The following is a 23,528-nucleotide window of genomic DNA, read 5'->3' on the forward strand; positions in this document are numbered from 1 at the left end:
CTGTAACATGCTTGGTTACCCTATAAGTTGGGGTTTGCCTATTCCATTTGACATTTTTCTAAAACAATGTATAGAAGACTCTATACCCCAGCTGCATTGGGAACATGGACAGAAGGGGGGAGATAGACAACAGCAGGAACCAGATTTTTGTGCAGCCTGCAGAAAATAAATGTCATAGTGACTCAGTATGAATATCATGTAATACAGCATTTATTGATAGATTTGTATGTTGTGGGTTTAGTGACACTTGCAGGGAGACTTTTTTCCAGGAGTTCCCTACCCCTTTAAGCAGGAACACAGGCAAGGATTAAAAGATAAAGACGCTGCATACTTCGTAAATGATTAAATCATCTGCTGAACGTGCTTCCAGAAAGCTGAGCGTTTAATGTGACTTTAAAGCACTCCTAAACGGTGGATGACAATGGAGCTCTCCAGTCCCCTCCTCTGCATCCCAATCCAGCCTTGCTCTCACCCTTGTGCTGCCAGGGAAGCTCACACTTGAAGAGCTTACATGAAACATGTTAAAGAGTGAAGAAGCAGATGGAATGACAGCTGAAATGACGTGTGTACCAAGGCGGGGAGGTCCCTGAGAAGAGCAGATCGGAGGCAGTGGGCATGGCTTCATCCTGGCTCGGAGACTGACTGGGGAGTAGCGCTGTACAGGCGCTGTCCACTTCTCTGCTGGTTCTGAACTCTGGCGGTCAGCCAGCTGCCATCTCCTGACCCCTGCACACTGGAAGAAGAGCGGGCAGCCCCGGACACTGCTTGGAGGGGGGGACTGTCCTCCATAGGGATCATCGAGGGGGAGCAAAGCTAGCCTCGGATATTGCTGTCATCACTTCTTGTTGGGATTTCTATCTTTCTCTACCTGAACACTCTTGTTGGATTTAGTGTGGCTTTTTTTTCCTGGATTACCCTAAAACGCCTGGGAAGACTTCACCCAGCACAGGTACGGTGCTCTAGCAAAGTCTGATCCCTGCTGTGACACCTAGGAGAGGTTAGTGTGTTAGTGTGGGGTTGATCATTAGTACATCGTGCCACGATGACACCATCAGCTCTGCTGTAAGTGGGCAAAACTTCGGATGAAGTTAATATAAAAGTTTCAGTTGATCTGCAACCTCTGCTGCATGAATGGAGAGCAGAAGGTGGAGGATGATGTGAGATCTTTGTTAATGAGCATTCCATTCAACTCTTGCCATTCTCTTTGCATTAGCAAAAGCTGGAGTTGAAAGCAGCCAGTGTGTGCTGCTATGGGCTGTCAACTTTGTGTATGTTGTGTAGGCTGCTGTTTACAGGTTGTACATTGTGTGCAGGGGATACTGAACAGTCTCATGTAGATGTATAGGGTTGTTTTTAGAGGGGCCACAGATTGTGTGCATTGTTTCTGCACAATGTCAGCTGCTATATCTCTCCACATCACAAGCTGGGGGAAAGCAATCTCAATAGACAGCTTTATTACCAGCTGCTCCAAGATGCTCACAATACTACAAGTGATAATGATAAGCCTCCTGTTTCCTGAATGGGCTGATGAATTTGTGATGACTACAAGTCTCTGAGTTTGATGAAGTGGGCATAGGGCAGATTTCAGTTTATTACAAGTGGATCATGCTGGGACTATAGGCAGGTTATGAAATGGATTTTTTTTTTTTTTTTTTTGCTCACTGCTTTCTGTAGTGTGCTGCTCATTATATAATTGCAGTCTTTAAGCTTTTGGCTTGTGCAGAAGATATGCACTAATCGTATTGATTGGAGAGAATACAGTATGTCATGTACGTGACAAACTCATTTGTAAAGTGAATTAAAACTGGCTTCTGGCAATGAAAATCCCAGCATGGTTCTTGACCATTTCTATAGGAGCATTCAAAGGAACAAGCACAGTGGTTCGGCTAACACTACTGAAGATTAATCCAAGCCTTCAACACATAAACACTCAATAAAAGCAGAGAACTGAAGAAGTGGGGGTGTTGCCCCAGAGGATCCAATCAGAGTCTTCTATACATTGTTTTAGAAAAATGTCAGATGGAATAGGCAAACCCCAATTGATAGGGCAACCATACATGTAACAGTCTGACCAGGCAACCTCAGTACAAGCAACTTTAGCTTTACCAACATTAGGTACAGTAAAGCAACACAGTGGATTAATGGTTAGCACTTCCGCTTGGCAGTACTAGGATTGCTGGTTTGAATCCCAACCACGGTACCACCTGCTTCAAGTTTGCATATTCTCCCTCTGCTTGCATGGGTTTCCTCCCACACTCAAAAGACATGTTGGTAGGTTAATTGGCTCCTGTCTGAATTGGCCTTAGTATGTGTATGTATAAATGTGTGTTAGGGACCTGAGATTTTCACCCCGTGAGTGTTAGGGACTGATGTGAATGTACAATATATGTATGTAAAGCACTGCATAAATTGACAGCACTATATGAGTATCTGAAATAAATGTACATGTATGATTATATATATCTATCTGTTGAGTTTACTAAAACTATGTATAAAAACCTACCTGAACTATCCAAACGATTTTTTTATCCAGTCAAACAGACATACTTTTTAGCAGATCTAATGGTGGCCACACATGCTTTGTTTTTTCTTTTTATCCAATCGATGTGTGATTCAATCAAAACAATCAAATCAACAAGCAATCAAATAGCCATAACCTCCCTTCTAATCACTTTAGACTCAGTTTCGATTGGATTTGATCAAACTGAATGGATTGGCCAGGGTGGAATATTATTGAGTGTTATGCACTAAGGTACTTTGGTCATGAATGTGATCATATTTCAATTGATCAGATTAGGAAAATAAATGGCGGAAACAGGGATGCAATTGATCACTTACAACTGTAAGTTGTAATCGCTTTTCAACGATCAGTCAAAGTCCACTTTGTGGCATATCAGTTGAATAGGTTAATGACTATAGTTTGATTATTTCTATCAAAAGAGATCGATCAAAGAAATCAATAATTGATCAAAGTGTGTATGGCCACCATAAAAAGGATTGTACAATGAAATTGTCACATGTTTGGTGAGCTTTAGAGAAAAAGCAGTTCTGTTGTATCCTCTAAATAGCACATCATGATACAAGTCATGCTTGAATTGCTCTCTGCACACCTTTATCTCCCTGCAGATGCACACATTTCCTCTATTTGTAGGTGACAGAGCATTAAACCCATAAGGTCTGAATAAGTTTTGTGACTGCCACTTTGCTGACGTCTGACATCTATAGTCATCACAGCTTTCACTTGCTGAGTCAAATGAATGTCAGTAAAGAAATGGCAGCTACTCTATATTTTACAGAGAGCACTCTTTTATTTCACCCTTTCACTGAATAAAACACTTGGCTTCTGTTCTCCCTTAAATCGCCTTCTATTTTCCTGCAAGCAGCAAGAATTTTATTCAACCTCCTGTATGATCCCACACTAAATGACCAGTGAATCTAAATGACAAGTTGATTAATATAAAAGACCTCTTAACATTCAAAGATATGTATATAAAACCTCCCATGCAGTGGACTAGAGCTGTATTTTGTATTAGAACTACTTTGCAATAAAGCTGCCTGCAACCTGTTGTTGCACTCAATAAGCCTTTTCAGACTGAGGAGAGACCACCTATAGGGAATTTCAATGGGTTTAATAATGAGAAGGCCATAATGTGTAGGACTATATCCCCTACTGGATCCTCTTGGACCATAGTTTTTTCTCAATTAGCTTTAAGATATATATATATATATATATATATATATATATATATATGTCTTTTCTCTGCATTTCTATGCTGTGGTTTATATTTATTTATTTAGTTATTTATTTATTCGGTCTAAAATCTTTAACAATCAGAGAACATGATCTTCATTTTTCATTGTCTGAAATGAGAACTGGCTGTGTGCCCCTTGGAAAGATTCAATTGTACACTAGTTGAGAGATAAAAATGTAAATTTCGTTGGTTGCCCTGCTCATCTTTGACAGTTCCTACTTAAAATTAAATGATAGTCAAACCCAAGAAAAAAATGAAATTTATTTCAGTGAACCAAGCATCAGATGTGGTGGCTACATTGGTTTTCTTTGTTCAAGCTAAGTAAAGAAAATGTCTGTTGAGCTTAAAATAGACCTATTGTTGTTCTACACACTATACTTATTTTACTTCTATAAACTTATACTTACCTTCCCCCCGTTTAATGAAGATAAATAAAGGCAGGCATGGTTTAAGTATTGCCTGTGTGGCAACACTCTGTACATACAGTGGAGGAGTGAACGTAGCTACCCAGGGAAAGAAGAGTGTTTTTCATAGGAATAAAAAAAAAAAAAAGGTGAAAAAAATTGCAAAACACAAGAAAACTATTGCAACCATCCACCTAAAGACTGGTAAGCTGCAATATATAAATTTTTTGGGGTGTTTTGTTATATTTTAAGCCTTTTGTAAAAGGAATTTAAATGCCCCTGTTGCTAATTAGCATTTGAAATATTGGTTCTGTGACTGTTATGCTGTTGCACTAAATTGAATACTTTGAGTCAGTGGCCTGGAATAAGTGCACAGATAAGTAAGTTGGCAAAAAGTTAGATGTCTTTATATGAATATGTTTCTTGGCTGTTATTAATGTCTTCAGAGATGGAATGAATGATGCAAGGAGTCAACATGATAGATAGGTGACTAATTTGTCATGAGGGGGTCACCCTTCAATTGCAGCCTTCAGGTGTTCCTAATGTCAGATGTTCTTTACTAAAAATGCCAAAAGCTAGATTCTGTTTGGTAACCAACTCATAAATTGCATTGTATACAAGTGTAACAATCACTGGAATAACTTTGGATGATTTATCTCTTTTTGATGACTACTGTTTTTTATTTGATTTTATATATATATATATATATATATATATATATATATATATATATATATATTTATTTTTTTAAGCTATACTAACATTTTATAAGCATAATAGTAATGCAAGTACTGCTAGTTACTTCAGCTGTGGAAAATATTGTCTAGACTATGGATTAACAATAATATAAGCATTAGAACTATCAGTTCTCACAAGAGACAGATGGTGAGGCAAGAGGTTAGAGGAATAGATCAGACAAGCTGGGGTCAAGCTGCAGAGTGATAAAGTCAAGGAGAGCCAACATAAAAGAAGCATTCGTACTTCTGGATATCAAACCACCTACAGTATTCAGTTTTTTGCTTTATATCCTGCAGTTTATTGTTTTCACTGTGCTGGCAGTGTGGATTATACCTGTAGGGATTATATCAAGATGCTGGAGAGTGAAATAACATATGGACCATGCAAAGGCACTGGAAGGTGAAAGATTGACATGCAGGTGTGATATGCAGTGCTGGAATAAAAAAGGAACTGCAAAATAATTAATTGTGCTTGGAAATTCTGTGTATTCTACTGGCTTGGTTTTTATACACCATTGTTCTCATACTACTAGATTTCAGCTGATGAGTAAATATACTCTTGTTGCCATTTTTAGCAGTTTTGTTTTTTTCTAACAGTGACCTGTTATGTCTATATTCATTGAAGAGTTCTTCTATTTTAGTGCAGTAACCAATAGCATCAAATCAGAATCCATCATGAACTGACCTGACATTGGCTGAGTGAGTTGATATGGTTTACTGTGCTTAAAGCAGTTGTTCGCTCTGAACCAAAAAAAATTTAAAAGTCAGCAGCTTACCTGTCCAGGGGTCCAGCGCTGTCCTCACCCGTGCTAGTCCTTCACTACCCTTCCGATTCTTGTCACCAGCATCCTAACTGTGGCCATCCACATGCAGCTTTTGGCTTCATAGCTTGCTGCCCATTGTGCATGCGCAAGCCATGCTGCACTTTGTGAATGGTCCCGTAGTCTTCTGGAACCTATGATGTGTCCCAGAAGACTGCAGGGAAGGAGGGGGGGGGAGAAAATCTACTCGGATCGCCGAGGAGCAGGTACCTGTCAAAACTCGGTACTCGCTCCTCCCCAAAAAAAAATTATATGCTATATGATAAGTTCTGCTTAAGGAGTTGTATCACAAAAGAACTCTATATTGAGGAAGGTCGTTACAGCCAAAATAAAGCATAAATAGAGACCTTGGCTTTTAGACATAAATTAAAGATGGGTTGGCTTTCAAAGGATATGTTTCATAAGATCATAAAATACTACCCCAACACTAAAGATGTTTTTCACATTTCTGATGCCCAAGAAGAAGTTGGGAGGTTTATGTAGAGAACAAAATTAAAATAAATACCAACGCCAAATTAAAGACAGAAATAATTATACAAGAATATATTGGAATTGAATTACTAAAACTGGAGAGTGTAAAATCTGGTGCAGCTGTGCATGGTAGCCAATCAGCTTCTAAGTTCATCTTGTTCAATTAAGCTTTTAAAAAAAACCTGGAAGCTGATTGGCTCAATATATATAATATATTGCCTCATGGTCCAACTCCCATTTACCACCAGCTTTACCTATACAGTATGTGCATTATTTTATCCTATATATTCTGCAGGTTCCTCTGCTGCCTGCATAAACCATTAAGCTTTTGGATACAGGTGGCATTTGGGACTCATTCTGAGTCCTTTATCAACTATATGGCCTGATGTAGATATGTTGTAGTTACAGTCAGGTACACTGCTATCCAGAGCTTTTCAAAGACTTTACTTTGATTCAATAAAGGAGTATTATGTTCATGTGAAGCTATGTTTGTTTCAGTCATCCAATCATGTACAATGAAAAGTTGTATGCTTTACATTTGAGTGGGTGCTCAAAATTAACAGGTTCTCACATTGGCTAAGTAAAAGTTGTAACTTTTTTAAAGTATTGTGTATCACCCTCCTAGGAAAGCTAGGGGGAGCTGGCTGATTATTTTTTTAGTTAGAGCCTGTGCAATAGTCAGAGGGTCAAATTTAGGTCAGGGCTGAGAGGCTGTGCAGATCAGCTCTCTGGAACTTCCCCCTGATCTAGAGTCTTGGAGAAGTCTCTAGAATTCAGTAGACCTGGGGTGAGAAGGAGCTGGTCTGCACTCTCAAGGGATTCTGGCCAATCCCCAAGCAACAGGCTTGGCATGGGGTCAGTATAGCCGTTAAGAGTGACTGAGCCTGCTCAGCAGTGAGAGAGTTCGGGTGGAAGATGTGAAAGCAGGAGCTGGAGATTGTAGCCTGGGAGGAGGCACAGGGTAGGGGCCTACCTCCAGGAGAGCTGCAGACAGAAGGAAAGCTGAACCTCACCGGCCCCCTGAGAGCAGACCATCTGTGGAGCTAAGAAAGGAGGTAGGAGGCTGAAAGCAGCTACTGACAAGCAGCCTAAAGAAGTGTGAGTAAATCTGCACCCCTTGGATGGGATGAGAGCATAGGGGAGAGAGCATTTGGGTGGGAAACCTGAATAGCCCCAGCTGGACAGTGCTTTTTAAAGAGTCAGACTTTAGATCCCCTTATACAGGGATTGCTACACCAGGTGAGTCTGGCTAGCTCTCCAATAACAGAAGAGAACTCTTCTGAGCATTTGTACATAGTTCCAGGAAGTTGTCCTCAGTTTTCCTTGTATCCCTCATCTCCATCCAAGTTTAAATCCCCTAATAAAATCCCAAAAACCAAGTTCAAGGACTGTTTACTGCCTCTGGAGTGCAAAGCTGGAAGGAAATGCATGCTGCCTGGTTGCACAGGACTATAGGGGGACCCAAATCTCTAGCAACTCTTAAGGGGGTAGTGCTACACTATGATAAAAATGGGAATAGTAAAAATTTGTGTTGTGTGTTTTATAGCTAAGTCCTCATTGAGTCCAATTTAAATAGTATGTGTAATTCTACATCCCTACCTTATGTACATAAAAAGGAATTACAATTTTAATGCCCAGAGTCACATCCAGGTAAAACAAACATTTATAAGCATTTATAGCTGTGTATTTGTGACACAGTTCAAAGACACATACATTCCATTTTCCCATTTGTTTGCCCAGAGTTTCATATTAAGGTGCTACAGTTCAGAGTCATATTTTCAGTCTCACAGCCCAGTACCTGTCCAGACATCCCATAAAAGAAAACTACCAAGTGCTATTTTATTGCCTCACTTTGCTTAACATTTCTGTTAACACAGAACAGTATGTTCCATAGTAACTTACATAATTGTCAAATACAGTATCTCTATTTCTGTGCAAGTGTGGGTACATTTTCACACATCTCCCTGAATACGTATTTCTTTTACATAATGTAACCTTCCTGTTTTAGGTTTAGTAGTCTGTTAAGCAGCTGCTGCTTTGTATTTATTAAAAGAGTGACTTTATTCACAGGATGTACATTTCCTATTATGCTTCAATACAGTGATTTCATATTACTTCAAGGCAAGACTTGAAGCATGCATTTTTCACACTGGTGATCCCGCACTGTGTAGATTTAGCTTACATGATCTTTTTATCTCCAGAAGTAATAAGTTCCATTATTATTGTAGCACCCTCCTAGTTAGGTGCTAGGAGAGGTAAATTTAGTTTGGGCCCATTGTAGTCAATGGGATTAATTTGTTCTGTTAGCTAAATTTAGATTAGCTCACTGTACCCAGTGAGGCTGGAATTCTGTTGGGATTTACAGTTAAGTGTTAGTGCAAGTAAACTTTGTTTAGCTCACTGTAACCAGTGGAGCTGGGTTTGTTTAATTTGGTCTGGTCTGTGTTCCAGGCGCTGCATCATTGCTTGCTATTCCTTGTTCACTTGGAGGACCTCTGGGTAATAGAGGTGGGATCATATTAATCAGCAGCTTAATATTTATGTAGCCCCAGCCAATCTTTAGGAGGGTCAGCCTAGAGGATTCTGGGAGAAAGCATAAATACTCTGGAGCGGGGAACAGCCTCATCTTCTTCCTCATTGCCTGGGGGCTTGTCTGCCCTTCCAGGCAATCCTGCCATGTACTTGTTGAGTGGAAGCCCAAGCTGGGAGGCCTGGGGCCGCTATTTGATGTTGAAGGCTGGCTAAGAGGGCTGTCATTTGAGGATTTATTCTGGTACCACAGGGAGTAACTGCCTGCAGTGTACTTGTAGGAGGCAACCATTTATCCAGAGGTGTTCTGCAAGTGCAGGCTGGGAGAGATCATAGAGACTGAGTGCTACCAGCCCCTATTGTGTGTTAGAAGTCCAACTAGGTGTTTGCTAAGAAATAGCTGATCCATTCCACAGCAAGGAGGCCATTGCTTAGAGTGTTCACTGAGGACAACTTAACCTCCTCACTACTGCTTTGCAGAACCTGTTTTCTACTGCACAGGGACAGTGTCCAAAGTTTCAAGTGTTCTAACTTTCAGGAAGCAAGTTAGCATCCTCAAAGTTTGTTACAGCAAGTTACTGGAGTATTCTACTTGCTCCAATTCCCATTCAAGTTCAACTTTTAATAAAACAACAAAAACCAACACCCTATACCCAGATGGCTGGACCAGCAGCTGGCTCAGCTGCTCTCTTCCTTCCCCAGCCTGGTACTCTAGTGAGCACTGGAGAGGCAGAGCAGAGAGTCTATGACTGACAGTCACTGCTTTCTGTTCAGAGCAGAGAGAAGAAATGAGTGATCAGCGTTGTTTGATCACTCAGTTCTCAGTGCAGAGTAAGGGACAAGTGCAAGGGACAGACACAGCATTGGATCCATGCTGCATCCACCTAGGTGAGTAGTAGACTCAGGCAGCAGCAGGAGCCATAGGTATATAAGACTTCTTTTGCATTTAAAAACAAAAAAAAAGTTTTGGCGGGCCACCTTTTTTATCACAGACACTGTAGTTCCAGTTGTACCCTACACATGTTGGCCCGTACTTCTACCACTTATTTCCTACTCCCCATTGGAGTAGGATGTGCAGCTATGTTTGGATTACCATTCTACCTCTTTCCCATTCCTGAGACTCTCAACATCGCACTTTGCTTACACTTCTGCTAACAACAAATATACAGCCTACTGACTCTCCATGTCAACACACAAACTCATCTGATCATTCGTGCATTCTGTCCTCTCACCGCTTATCTATCTAAGCCTACCACTATATCATCTCGTCACTTCACTATGGGACTTAAATTGTTCTCAATAAATGCAAAGGGCCTCAACGATTTGGTTAAATGGCAGTCTCCCTGGCAAGATTCTCTACACAACAACACAGACACCGTAGCAGTACAAAAAATGTACTTTCATCTGGACTCTACGCCCAAATTCACCCACAAAAATTTCCCACATATCTTCCTGGCATCTATCCCTGCCAAAAAATACTAGTCATGGTGGTGAAAGACTCAGTATCCTTTGATCTTAAAGACTCAGTTCTTGACCCTGAAGGGAGATTTATTATTCTGCCTATTAATAACAAACCATATACTGTACGCTGGTAACAGTATATGTTCCCAATTCTCATCAAAATTTCAAAGATGTGACATGGGAACTTAGTGCTGTGCTGCAATTTTAACATGATGATGGTGAATCTCAGTCTTGACATCTTCTCCCAGGTCTAAACAGCCTCCTTCAGAGGGAGGATGCATATGATGCCTGGCGTTGCCTCCATGCCAGTGAAACATCATTCAAACATTATTCGCAAAGGCACTTCTTTTCCTATATAGATCTACAGTTTTTATTGTAGACAAGTGGTTACTGCAGAGGGTGTCCGCCTCCTCCATTCACATGGTCTCACCATGTGAACATTACTTTAACAGTGGAGGAAGGGGACACCTATGCTCCAATACGTTTATGGTGCTGTAACAACTCTGTTATTCAGAATCCAATTGCCAGGCAATTTGCATGGAAACCCTATCACGGTTTCGGAATTTAAAACTTTTTGGGGCCTATCCCTCAAGATGGGCATTACAGAAAAGAATGAGTTACGGTCATATTGGTCCACAGACCCAATTCATTATATGCCCATGTTCTCTGCTGTTACATATACAGTATGCCCAACAAGGACCAGTAACATACTGGTACATTGCTGGACTTTGAGTGGTTATACTGGGATGATGTCTGCAGGTACAAGCATCATCCTAGTATAATTTTTTTTACTTGCAGTCAGCTTTCATGTAAAAGCAATCCTAGTGGCTAATTAGCTGCTGGATCATTTTACAAGCAGCGGGATGGGACCCCCCCACACACATACAAACCTTCAATGGTTTTCTTGGGCTCTCCCGTCCCACAGGGGAATCCGAGAATGCAGCCGGTAGTTCTGCTGGCTGACCATAGAGCTGATCAGAGACCGGAATGGCTCCAAACACCTCTATGGCCTAAGAGATCAGAAGCTACGAGCATTTCATCATTTTCGTTTACCCGGATATTAACAGCGCCATTTTTAAATTGGGAAAGCATCTGATCACACCGATTATGGTGTGATCAGATGCTTTAAGGGCAGAGGAGGGATCTAAAGTCTAATAGGCCCCAGATTTCTCAGAAAAGAGCACATGTCATTGCCTATTGCTATCACAAGAGATATTTACATTCCCTGTGATAACAATAAAAGTGATTAAAAAAAAGAAAAGGACAATGTAAAAATAATTAAAAAAAAAAAACTCCCGCCCCCCTCTTCCCTTGCTCATGCACAAAGACAAATGCAAGCATCGGTGCAGTGTTGGTGTGTAAACGAAGATTGCACTATGCATGTGAGGTATCACTGTGAACGTTAGCTCGAGGGCAGTAATTCTAGCACTAGAACTCCTGTGTAAATATAAAGTGGTGACCTGTAAAGGCTTTTAAACTGTTGTCTATCGATGTTGAAAATTTACGTATTTTGATCCTATTGCACATGCATACACATTTTTAAAGCATGTCATGTTTGGTATCTATTTACACAGTGTACCATCATCTTTTATATTTTATCAAACAATTGTGCAATATATTGTGTTTATGTGCATTAAGATTCAAAAAAGTGTATTTTTTTTAAAATAGCATTTGAAAAAATTGCCGAACCCACCATTTTATCCTCTAGGGCCAGGGGTGTCCAAACTATTTTCAAAGAGGGCCAGATTGGATGAAGTGAACATGGTGGAGGGCAGAATATTTTTCCAAACATTCTTTGAACCATTACAATTAAATGCAAATAAATTATTTTATGCCAAGTTACCGTATTTTTCGCCGTATAAGACGCACCTGACCATAAGACGCACCTAGGTTTTAGAGGCAGAAAACAGGAAAAAAAAAATTCTGAACTAATGGACTGCAGATACAGTACAGGAGATGACCAGAGACTGCGGACAGCACAGGGATGACCAGAGACTGCGGACAGCACAGGGATGACCAGAGACTGCAGACAGCACAGGGATGACCAGAGACTGCGGACAGCACAGGGATGACCAGAGACTGCGGACAGCACAGGGATGACCAGAGACTGCGGACAGCACAGGGATGACCAGAGACTGCGGACAGCACTGGGATGACCAGAGACTGCGGACAGCACAGGGATGACCAGAGACTGCGGACAGTACAGATGACTGCTGACCTTTGGGGAGGTGGGGAGCGGGTACCTGAATTTGACAGGTACCCGCTCTTACTTCCGCAGTTGTTCTTTGATCTTACCTGTTCCTCGATCCAGGTCTTCCCGGCTTCTGTAATGGTACTCGGCATGACAGCCGGGTGCCCAGTGCGCATGAGCGAGAAGCACTTGCGCTTTGTGATTGGTCTGGCGGCTTCTGGGATCTGTCATGTGTCCCAGGTACCGCCTTACCATTCACAAAAAGCACCGCTTCATGCGCATGCGCACTTGGCACCCGGCTGTCATGCCCAGCGCCCACACTACAGAAGCCGGGAAGACAGCGCGCCGCTGGATAGAGGAACAGGTAAGGTCCCGCTGCAGAGCTGACACGGTATTCTGACACGGCCGCGGTGGAAATACCGGACCGGCCGCTCCATATTCGCTCCATAAGACACACTGACACACTGACATGGAGGGCCGTATTAAACGGACCCTCGGGCCGTAAATGGCCCGCGGGCCGGACTTTGGACATGCCTGCTCTAGGGCCATTGCTTTAAAAAAAATATATGTTTGGGGGTTCAAAGTAATTTTCTAGCAAAAAAAATTGGTTTTTCATGTAAACAAAAGTATCAGAAAAGTCTTGTTCTTCAAGTGGTTAGAAGAGTGGGTGATGTGTGGCATAAGCTTCTAATGTTGGCCCTGAAATGCCAGGATAGTAGAAGCACCCACCTCCAAAATAACCCCTTTCTAGAAAGTAGACAATCCAAGGTATTTGCTAAGGGGCATGGTGAGTATTTTGCAGATCTCATTTGTTGCCACAAGTTTTTGGAAAATTAATAAAGAAAACAAAAATGTATTATTTCTTTTTTTCTTTTTTCTTTTTTTTTCAAAACCCTGTGACAAAAACGATTTCTGAAAAAAACTAACCATTCCTCTTATCAAATTCCTTGAGTTGTCTACTTTCCAAAATGGGTTAATTTAGGGATGGTGGGGGTTGTACTATCCTAATGGATTGTGTTCCCAGCTGTCCAGGGACACATGATCCATCACTTTCCCCTGTCACAACAGAGCTGTGCCTGTGTAAACATAGGCACTGTTCTTCCTGCCTGCCCGACGATCGGTGCCGGTGAATTTGCCAGGACTCACAGACTGCGACAGTTTACAGTGGAAGTGATCTGCTGGCGATGTGCACCCTCGTGAGCTGGAAGTGCAGAATCACGTATATAAATACGTGATTTTGTACAGGAGAGCCACCTTGTAGCAGTAAAACTACTATAGGGTGAATGTAAATTAATATATATACTGTAAATGTTAAATTTTTCACTTGCCAAAGATATTAAACTCAGTTTAGTTTTCTGATCCAGGCACATTGCAGTACTACACTGGCAGATCTCTGCAAACTAGACTGCAGTTGTGCAGTACAACCTGTTCTTACACCAATGAAGGATGGAATAGCAACTATGTAAAAATTTCCATACCTAAACGTCAGCTTTAAAATGAAACTCCAGAAAATCTAATGCAGGGAATATGAAAATGTAAAAACAAATCTGGAGTTCTACATCAAAATGTGCTTAGCATGTGATTGATTGTCAGCTGAATAAGACCTCTGCATAAAGTTAGTAGCAGGGCATTTACTATTAGGACTCGTTCACACATGTGGTACCCTCTGAAGAATGATCCATGTTCAGGAACTCTCTCCAGAGGGAATCTGACAGGCGGTAAGCAGGCACTTGTGTTCTATAGTAATAGACTTACTATATGTTTATTTACTACAGATCAGGAAGGGGAGTGCAGTGAAGACATGAGCAGGAACATTATGTTATTGTACACTGTGGCTCTTAGGGCCCTTTCACATTAGCCCATAGGCCTGAAACGCTGAGGAGACCAGCAGGGGTGGACTGACAACTCATGGGGCCCCTGTGTCCTTGCCCAAACTCAAAAAAGCCTATGAAAAAGGTACCAGGGGCATCTCATGGGGCCCCCTACTGACCCCGGCCCTCGGGCAGTGCCCGAGTTTCCAAATGGTCAGTCTGCCCCTGGGCACCAGCATTTTGATCTGCGGAGCCATGCAGTAGGGGGCGGTGTGATATACGGTTTATTGCATCACACAGCTCCTTCTTTTTGAGTGAGCTTTATGTGACGTGCACAAAGGGACACTTCATTCATGTCAATTCACAGCAGCGTGATGCACTGCGCTTTACCATACGGTGGCATGCAGGACCATCCAGTGTGGTGTGATATTATGCAAACATGCTGCATAATATCACATAGCTCTGGAACACAGTAAAACATTGCCTTCTGGTGTGAATATGACATGACATTGTGTCATTGCAGTTACCTATATTTATCCATGAGGAAAAGTGAAGGTGACTGCACATAGTGTGAGCAGGCCCTTACCGCCTGCCTTTGTAAAGGTAAAACAAGCAGAATTCCTGATTTTAGCATTATTGTAATATTTTCTGGATGGTGCTGACAATCCACTGAATGATTTGACTTGTTGTTGCTGGGAGTTGTGCTTTGATTTGAATTTCTATCAGTTGGAATTTGATGAGGAGATATTTAACTTTGACACTGCATTTATTTGTGTATATGTTATTGTCATTCATTGCAACTGTCACTTTTCAGTGCACTGACACTTGTAATCTTATCTAAATAACTAAAAAAGCAGCTTGTCTGACATTTTAATTATTTCCTGCAGTTCTCTGATATTATCCTTGAAAAGAGTTAAAGTACCCATGAACATTATTAGATGACTGTCCTTACATTCACCTAATTTCAGGTGCATTTTGGAATGATTTGTCTATGGGCCTCGTTGTAGTTATCCCCTGATATTTTTTACCTCCTCCCGCATGTTCTTCTTGACCATAATGACTGCCTGCTAGTGTTGTGCCAGTAGAAATGCACATATACGGTGGAGTAAAGAGAACAACAATACCAAGAACTACTCAGAAAACAGCTGCCCAAGATATGTGATTTCCAGGATCCAGAAGAGGGAATCTAAAAGTATATGAAAGTACATTGTGCCTGCCTTGCAGTGCTACAGCCTGTTCAGTATCATTAGGAGATACACAGGTGTCATATAATCTGTAATAATTTGTACATATTTCCCATACTTTATCAGAAAGTTAAACCTTAATTTCAGTCAGACATGCAGGCACCCTCTGTGTCCTGCCTCTTTAGCTAAACCATAGTGCTCTGATTTTTTTTAAATGTAATAAAAGTTTATTTGTAAAATAAAGGTTGTATATTGATAGTAAAAACAACCATTGAAAAAAACTATGAACTTGTAAATATAAGGGACTAGTAAAAAAAATAGTGGCAGCTTTAACCACTTGTTCACCAAGGTAAGTTTATAAATGGCACGGTAGCAAAGTGGTTAAATCAAGCTCATCTCTGCTGCTACCTCTGTGAGAGTGTTACTGACTCTAAGAGCTGACAATGGGCTTTCCAATAAAGGTAGTCTAGGTTTCTCTAGAGGTAGCTTATCTCTTTTATGTGGCTCTCGCACACCCCCTTTCCCCATCAATGGCACTTGTGGTGATTTCTGGGCTCTTCCCTTCTTCTGTGAAGCCTGGGACCACAGCAAACAGCTTGCCCAGTAAGAGGAGGAGGAGCACAGAGATCATCTGTTCCTTGATCCCTCCTGCGACTAATGACCACAAAAGCAACATGTATTGCATTACTTCTGGGGTCACAGCTGTCATTCCTCAACTAGGCTATTGTAGATATGAATCGCTGCATCAGAGGGCAGGGGAGACATTGGGGGTCAGCTAGATAAAAAGGACCTGTCACCTGTCCATGCTAAATCTTAGGGAGCTTATTGACCCCTTTGTGATAGCAATAAAGTAAAAAAAAAAAGATTTAAAATCAATAAAAATAATTTTAAAAATGGAAAGCGCCCATGTCATCCCTTTAACCACCCCATAATAAAAACCTACAGTGAGCATGTAAACATCAGCTGCACCACACATGAGATATTTTCGTGAACGCTAGAGTTAGAACAATAATTCTATAGCCATAATTAACGGTTAACTCTAAACTGGTGACCTGTAAATGTTTTTATAGCACTGCGTATGAAGAATTTTGGGTACCATAGTTTTTTGCAATTCCACAGGCGCAATTTTAAGACTTGACAAATTAATTTAAAGTTAAAAATGTAAAATGTAAACTAAACCCAGGACCCTGCAGTCACAACATCTGGTTTCCCACAGTACACAGAACATGGAAATGCAATTATTTTAGTAAATATAAACGGCTAAATGCCTTTTCTCATCAGCAGTTAGCGTAGTCTTGTGACTTCAGCAGAGCACTGGTTAAAGCTTGTAGGAGGATGTGCTCTAGGAGGATGTGAAACCTCTGACCCTCTGTCTGGACAGTGCTGATTCGCCCTGTGCTGATCACCTGCACCCTCCAAAGAAAAAAAAATAACCTATCCAGCAATACACACCAAACTGAGCATGTGCATGTGACCACAGGTCCAGTCTGTATCAGGTGGTCATTTCAACAAGAGGAGATGCAGAGAAGAAAGGATCAAACAGCATTTTTACACAATGCAGACGATTAATCCCTTAGGTTCCACAGTGAGTATAACAAGCATGCTTTACTGCATATACAGACTGATTTTACTGTTGTGGGTTTAGTAACAGTTTAAGTGTATCTTTCCTGGAAATATTGAGAGACAGGCTCTCTTTCAGAAAATATATACTTTTATTGAAGGGGGTTACAGTAATTTCTAGCAAAAGAATGTGTCTGAAAAAAAAAAATTAAAAAACTGCCATGCCCAGGTAGGCAAGTGGTTAAGGGCTGTGCTGTTACAGATTACTCCATACACCGTAAGAACTAATATGTAGCAAAACAATGTCATTGTTATTTTTTTATTCATTGGAGCCTGCAAACCAATATGTATCAGCCTCCTGTATAATAGATTACAAATGCCACTTTTTATGTGTCATATATATTACTATGGAATAGTGGTTGTTGATATTTTTAGGGAGGACTGAAGGGGCTGCCTCTAAGCCTTTCAATAACTTTGGGTTTCAGGCATATATAGTAGTTGGTAAAGTATTAGGACTCATGTACACTGCAGCTGATAAACTGACGTTCAGGAGCTGTTCAGTGGTTTTTTCAGCAGCCCCTGAACTCTCCCTAATGTTTTCCTATGTGTCCATGTACACTATGTCATTTACAGTCGTTTACAGGCAGTTGAGTTTACAGTCGTTTTTTTGAACGCACCAAACTTGCGTTCAGGAGTAGATTCATCAGTGTTTCAAACGCCAAACACTTGTAAACACAGTTAACCTTGATTATAAGTGTTTGCGTTTAGAAGCATTTTTTTAACTGTTCCATATCCAGATGCTGTCCAGAGCCTTTTTTCATCATCAGAAATGCATGCAAAGTATTTTCCATGTATTTGAATGGACCTAGCACACCAGCGCAGTCAGTTCCAGGTTTCGCATGAAGGAAAAAATGGTAGAACGTGCTGCATTATGTTCATGATGGGATCCATAGTGAATACAACCAGAAAAGACAGGTCATCTCAACACATACTGCTCTCTCTGCTTCTGCTCTCTCTATTCCTCTCAAAATGTCTGAACTAGTTAATTATTTACTATTTTTCAGTGCATTCTGGGCATTTAGGAAGGTCTCCTGAGGTTATCTTTTAAAAATGCTTCTAAACACAAACGCACATAAATGCGCATAAACGCGGTATGCAAACTGATGTTTTTTAACCTACGTTTTTCCAGTCAGTTTCTATTGTTCAGAAGATTTTCCAAACGTCCCGTGTACATGAGTCCTTAGTGTTATCCCAGTGCTGAAAAGAAATGCCCGTAGCAAAAAAGAAAGAAGAAATGGCGCAGGGCATACATGACTAGGCCCAGAGTGGGGAAGGAGGAACAGAAAGGGTTAAGGCAGATCCAAGGGGTTTGTTTTGATAGTGGGGGTATTTGGTTGGTGGAAGGTTGAGAGTAGGTGGGGTTTCCTGCACCTTAGGGTGGGGGGTTTCAGTGAGGGGGCGTCAGTTGAGCTGGAAGTCAGGAGTGTGAGCTTCCCTCCCACCCTCCCTGCTTTTGGTGAGTATTGGGTCCCTCCAGGTAAAGGGGGGTTATGTTGGTTCCTGGGCGGTTTTTGGTCTTTGGAGGCGGTTCTTATCTTGGAAGGTAAAAACAATGGTGTGGGACCCATCGATGGTATGGGATGCCCGGGGACATTCCCAGTTAACCAAGGTTTAACTGGATGGTGGTGGTGCTGCACTGCGGACGGTATGGTTGTCTCCAAGCTGGTTGGTTGCGGCTGGAGGCATAGTGTATATGGTTGTCCGCAGGTGCATTTCGGATTGTTTGGGGGTGCCTTCGAAGACCAACAACAATTCTTTGGGTTTCTGTTATAAGGAATGGTTGGTGTATTTAAATTTGTGTTGTTAATAAAAGGCCATGTTGGCCATTTACTCCAAAATTGGTGTCATGTGTTTTGTAAGTATAATTGGTTAAGGGGAAAGGGGGGTTTGTATGGAATGGTCATGGTGGTAATGGGGAGTGGACAAGCCTATCTCTGGTGCAATAGTCATGTGCATCTATAGATAGATATAAACGATTCCCATTCAATGTAATTACGTAATAAAAAAAATATTTTAAAAAATACAGTATATCTTTAAATATTATTCATGTTAGGAGAGGCAAAAGCAGCACTGCAAGCCAACCGCATTTTTTTCTGTAAATCTAACAGCTTACTGATTGGGGAAGATATCATAGAGAGGACTTCATCTGGGAACTGTTGCCCCATCACTACCCAATGATAATCTTATCTGGGGTCTTTTACTGTAAGTTCAGGGGAGTCAAAGAGGAACTAAACCCATCAATTTAACAGTTTCAAAATACAGTTACACTCCTGACACGTGTTGGGATAATAACTGTCACATTTGCTCATGCTTTCAATCAAACTGTCAAACAATCAAAGGGCTGGAGTCATAACTGATCACATGTGCAGCATCATGGCAGTTGAAGATCTCTAAGATGGCAGGTTCCTTAGTTAAAAAAAGATAGGAGGGTTTACTTTTGCTTTAATGGATAAGGGTCTGGCTATGACATCCGGATCAAAAAATCAGCAGAACAAACGTACATTTGTTTTTCCTGTTTAGTTGTCAGGCACATATTTTAGTTGTGTGTTTGGACACTTTAAAATTCATACCTAAAAAGAATGTTGTCTTCAAACAATAAGATGCACCAGCACTCCAATGATAAGTAAACTCTACGTTCATGTGTTTTGTCACAAAAGCAGAAATGAAATTCCATTATTCTTTTGGACCTTGGTCATTTTAGTACAACTTTGAGGTACATAGTGCCAAAATATATACATTAAATATTGTATATGCAAACACTTAGAGAAACCACATACGTGAAATAAATCACAATATTACTGACGGACCATCTCAATAAATCCAGCCAGCAGTTCATGTAGATGCAATAAAAAATAATGCTTGCCCAGGACACTGTCAAAATGCCAGGTGGTTCTGTTCTTGTCCTTGTCATTGACCTGCTGGCAGTGCTGCTTCCAATGAGCAGGTTGGAAGGGGAGTAGGGGGGAGACCAAGAACTCAATGTGCTGCCAGTAAGTATTGTTCCTGAGCATAAATAAAAACATTTTTAATGAGATGCTGATAGCAGGACTTACATGTGTTTTTTTTCTCCTGTGAGCTTGTTCCTCATACTGTACCCTTCTGTGCTGCCTGACTTCAGGTATGTGGGTGCCATCTATGCCTGCCAGAATCTATGGAGTCCCGGAGGAGTCTCCACATTGTACATGCTCCCATATGGAACTACAGCCTTATATGTAGCCACTTCCAGTGCTGAACACACAGGCAGCACAAGAGACACAAAACCTAAAGCCCGCTTCTCCTTCACAGTAGTGATTGACAGCAGCTCCTGAGCTTTGGCTTTGCTGTATCTCGTGTTGTCTGTGTGTGTGGCACTAAGACCAGATGCATGATAGCTTGTAGTTCAATACGACTCCACGCACAAAGTGGAGACTTTAGTGGGACTCCTAGGTCAGTCCAAGAGACCAAACACTAAGAGAAAAATTGCCAGTCCTCCTACTAACCTCTCATTTTACAAAAAAAAAACCTTTAATATAGTTTTTAGTAAAGCTGATGTTCTGCTAGTTTTGGAAAATTTTAAACCAGAACCCCAGGGAAACTACTAAATGCACTTAAAGCGTAAATAAACCCAAAAGCAAATAGTTATTATATTAAAGCTAGGTTCACACCTATGCAGGTTGCGTTTGAGCCGTTTCTGCATTGTGTTTTGCTTTTTTTGCACCTGCGTTTTTAATGCGTTTTGCATTTGTTTATTTATTTATTTATTTTTTTCTTGTTGCTAATCAGATTTAAAATGCAAAACGCATCACAAATCTGGCAGGAACGCAACAAATGCCTTTCTGCCGCATTTCCATTGAAGTCTATAGAACCAAAAATGCTACTTTTTGCGTTCAAAAAAAGTCCCTGACCCTTTCCAAAAAAAGCATTGGGTGAAAACACGCAGATGTGAACATGTCCCATAGGAAATCATGTTAAATGGACTGTACTGTGTTTCTGCAAATCGCAAAATGCTGCAGAAAACGCTTAGCTGTGAACATAGAGTTAGATGTGATGGCTGCATTAGTTTCCTTTTTTCAGCTTTCTTTCTTCCATTTTCATTTTGTAATCCAGCTAGTAAGTTTGTTTTTTAAAAGCACAAGTTCTACAGCAGAATGCATCAGTTTACATGGATGAGGCAAACCATTTAACCCTGTTAGGGGTGATTAAATGACCAGCTTTTATTTATTCAAGACCTATATCCTAAAAGGAAAACAACTGTTTGCTGTAACTGATTGTAAAGTGTGAGCTAGAGTTTGGCTTCAGTTTGTTTAGAGTATTTAAATCTGCTAATACATTTAACACGCCTCCCTCCTCCCAGACAGACAATGCTGCTGTCTGTTGTGCCTCCTGTGCTCATTCATCCAGAGTTGTGTCTCACTAATACTGAAGGTGTGTTACTGTCTAGATCACCAGGCGAAAACAGAGGAAAAAAGCCAAAGAAAAGAAAACTAATGCAACCACCACATGTAATGATTTGCAAGCTTCAATATAATACATTTTTGGTTTAATACCGCTTTAAATACAGCCAGTGTTGTAGTTCAACCATCCGTGCCAGATAGCATAACTAGGTCTGTGACCTCCAATGCAGCCAGATCACTACAGCAATACCTGGACAGACTCCCGACATACTGATTGACCAGCACAATGTTAAGGTCATCCCTGTGTTCAGGTTGCTTTCTCCTGCTGTCAGTATGTCCTTCCTAGCATATGTGTACTGCTGACTTATTCCTAGCATTGGCTCTCCACCCTTGGCACTCCTATTCTGAGTGTTGCAAACAAAGGATTACTAGAGGCTGATATTATGACAGTTTCAAATATTAACTCCAGCTGCATTTCTTCTTGAAAGGAATGAATAATGTTTTTTTTTAACACCAAAATTTAGCTAAAAAAATCCCTAGAGCTTCACAGCCTTTACCTGCAATGAATATGTCCCACATTGTGCAGGCAGCTGGATCCTGGAGAAGTCTTCACTGCGGGTATGCCGGTCCTCTTTTTGTCTCGGAACGTCTGGTGCTGCAGTGGTTAACAGCTTTGGATCTTCACGCAGAACAGCAGTACAGATGGTCCAGTGGGGCCACCCCTCCTCCCTCCATTGAGAAAAGCTCTTTCATTAATGACAATGCTTATAACAGGATCTGTGAATTGGGGAAGTCTGATCATTCACAGGATTCTGTTCTGCATTCACAGATTGTGTTATGGGTAGTATAGTCAATGAAAAAGCTTTTCTTAACCCATATTGTAGAAAAATATATTTGAAATATTCTTCCCAAATATATTGACATATATTTGAAATGCAATATTTTTGGCCATATTCAATATATTTCAATAAATATATATATATATACTGCATGTTGAAGTGCATTTTTATTACAAAATATATGAGAAATATTTTAAAAAATACATTTCAAATATACTGTATGTCTTTAAAAATACAAATCTACATTTTTGGAGTGCATTTACAAATATATGTAAAAATATATGTTAAAATAGCTTTTTCATATGTTAATAAAAATCTGAAGTATATATTTAAAATATATATTTTTAGAAATATATATTTTTAAATATATTATTCAGATTTTTTTAAACATATAAAAAAGTAATTTTCTTGTACAAATATTTTTATTAACATTTTAACAGGGGGTTAAGACATGAATGTTAGACATTTTGTGAACATAAATGCATAGACATTTTAAGTTACATCAGAAATGTCATTATAGATGAGGGAAGAAGAGGAAAGCATTGATACAATACTAATGCAAATGGAATGGCAGAAGGTTATTAATAGCAATATGCATAAGTATAGACACAATTGTAACAAATAGAGGATCATGCTCCCCAGTGCTGCGTAAGGATAAAAAAGTAATTTTAACATGTATTTTTACATATATTTGGAAATGCATTCTAAAAATTTAGATTTGCATTTTTAAAGACATACAGTATATCTGAAATGTATTTTTAAAAATATTTTTCATATATTTTGTAATAAAAACACATTTCAACATGCAGTATATATATATATATATATATATATATATATATATAAAATATTTTTTTTTTATTTATTAAAAAATATATCTTGAAATATATTGAATATGGCCAAAATTGTAGCATTTCAAATATATGTCAATATATTTGGGAAGAATATTTTTAAAATATATTTCAAATATATTTTTCTTCCATGTGGGAATGGAGGGGATGTGTCCCTATCAGACCATCTGTACTGCTGTTGTGCCTGAAGACCCCACGCTGTTTACCATTGACAGGAGGCAGGAAGAGGACAGACATCTTTGAAGTGAAGATTTCTCCAGGATCCAACTGCCTGTACAATGTGGGACATACTGTACTTTCATACTTCAAAATGTGACATATTTATATTTCCATATAAAACATATCTGTTTCCCTTTAAAGATATATGCAAATGTAAATATAAGATGACAGACATAACAAACAAGATTTTTTTTTTTACGCTTATGAGCGGAAAGCAACATTTGTTGTCTTTGTTATCACCACTTCATAATGGCAAAACATTATT

The 23,528-nt window shown here is 40.1% G+C and overlaps 1 protein-coding gene across 2 annotated transcripts in view; it reads left to right on the forward strand.

Moving 5' to 3' along the window:
- The first annotated feature begins 411 nt into the window (after positions 1-411).
- FSTL5 (follistatin like 5) overlaps positions 412-23,528 on the forward strand; it is an 841,716-nt gene continuing 818,599 nt past the window's right edge. Inside the window, exon 1 of one of the 2 annotated variants that reach the window (XM_089670377.1) lies at positions 412-949. The gene's annotated coding sequence lies outside the window, so the exon portion shown is untranslated. The remainder of the gene's footprint in view (positions 950-23,528) is intronic. The other variant, XM_089670378.1, reaches the window with a different exon arrangement.

Source organism: Staurois parvus, unplaced genomic scaffold (genome assembly GCF_062004578.1).
Source record: "Staurois parvus isolate SC_StPar_1 unplaced genomic scaffold, SC_StPar_1.0 ptg000090l, whole genome shotgun sequence".
NCBI lineage: Eukaryota > Metazoa > Chordata > Amphibia > Anura > Ranidae > Staurois > Staurois parvus.